The sequence below is a fragment of the Pteropus alecto genome, unplaced genomic scaffold, assembly GCF_000325575.1.
Source record: "Pteropus alecto unplaced genomic scaffold, ASM32557v1 scaffold231, whole genome shotgun sequence".
In the NCBI taxonomy this organism is placed as follows: Eukaryota; Metazoa; Chordata; class Mammalia; order Chiroptera; family Pteropodidae; genus Pteropus; species Pteropus alecto.
This window is the reverse complement of record NW_006431805.1, coordinates 33,437-35,169: the sequence shown is the minus strand read 5'-3', so window position 1 is coordinate 35,169 and position 1,733 is coordinate 33,437. Positions and strand designations below refer to the sequence as shown.

Below are 1,733 nucleotides of genomic sequence, written 5' to 3'. Positions count from 1 at the left end.
ATGAGGCATTAAAATGATTAAATTGAATAAGCACAGATACCTCAAACATCAGAAGTAAATTTTCTCAGCTTGATTTCTTAAGTGGCCGTTGCTTCATCTGTATTATGGGAATCTTAAACTTTAAAAAAGAGTAAATTTCCTAACTAAGATATTAATATAGTAAGAGTAATCACTAGAAACAACACTTTGCTTTAGTTAGACAGACACAAAACATTTTTTTCAGTTGTCCAGGAATCATCAGGGAACATTATAGTAGAAATTTAGAGGGCATTCATTCAATAAAAGATTTATTTCTCCAAATATGTATGTTAGGTTCTTCAATTCTGAGCTAGATATTTTGCTTCCAATTTAAAATGCATGTTTTGAATTCATTCAGCATTTCTTATTTAAAATCCGTGTGTAGGTTGGGAGTTAGGCTACAGTAATTCATCGAAGAGGAAACTTCCATGTGTAAAATTTAGAATGGTAGATTTTGTCGTAGTATTCTGCAAAAGCAGTGAAACTCTATATTATTGTATTCTGTGGCATCATAAGGCAAAAATTAGACTGAGAAGTATTTTTTTTTTTGAGATTTGATGTCTGATCTTATTTCTTTGTTACTCTTGCAAAATCTCAGTTTTGACTGGACTCAGAATTAGAGGTAGAAGCTCTTACAGAGGAAAGTCTACGTTTCTTGGCAATCTGTTCCTGGCAATTCTCTTTGGCCTCCTTCATTCTCTTGGCCAAAAGTTTAGCATATTCCACAGCCACTTTCTTATTTTTCTTAGTATGCTGTTTCTTCAGTGCAATACGCCGACGTTTATGTTGCAAGATGCGTGGAATAACAAGACGCTGGATCTTGGGTGCTTTAGTCCTAGGTTTCTTACTTTCTTAGTTTTGGGACTTTCTCACAGCATATTGGCGGACATCATCTTCTTCAGAGAGACTGAAAAGTTTGCAGATTCTGCTAGCTCTTTTCGGCCCTAGGCGACGAGGCACAGTAGTATCTGTGAGACTAGGAATATCTTTCTCCCTTTTTTCACAATGACCAAGTTGAAAAGGGATTGGCAATCGCAATGCAACCCTGAATAGATTTGTACTTTATTTCTCCAGTCCTCCTTGGTCTATAACAGGAACAGGTGGATACAGCCACGGGTCAAGACACCCTGCTTCATAGGGAAAACTTGTTTGTCCTTCTCATCACTGATTCGAACCACATAACCCTTCCATTCTTCACCCAGAGCGCCAGCAGCAACTTCTGTGGCCATAGGCTTCTCATAAAACGTACAAAGTTTGTTCATCATCCACTTCAATGTGCTTCTGGCAGCCAGTGGCTGGGAAAGAGCTGAAGCATCCTAAAGCACCCTGAAGCATCCTACCATCTCTGAGGTGCCACGAAAAAGAGCTGAGAAGTAATTCTTAAATTTAAGACAAAGACAACAAATTTAAAATCAGGCAACTCTGGCTAAGTAACCTGAGGCAATTAAGTTCAGAGAAAATGTTCTGAACCCATTGACTGAGACTCTGATAGAGAAACTGTATTAAGAGGATTGGAAGCTCTTAAAAATGAAAAATCTCACTGTATGACTAAAAATAATCTCCAAGTATGTCGTGTACCTGGAACTGATATAACATTATACATCAACTGTAATCGAAAAATTAAAAGAAAAAGAAAAGAAAAAAAGAGTAAATTTAAAGATGATATGATATCATGGGGAACTTTGAGGTAAGCTCAGATTATGAAAATAAACACA

General features: G+C 36.8%; 1 pseudogene; it reads right to left on the bottom strand.

Annotated features, from left to right (window-relative positions):
• Positions 1 to 612: 612 nt before the first annotated feature.
• On the bottom strand, positions 613 to 1,353 carry LOC107196527 (annotated as a pseudogene).
• Between the last annotated feature and the right edge of the window lie 380 nt (positions 1,354 to 1,733).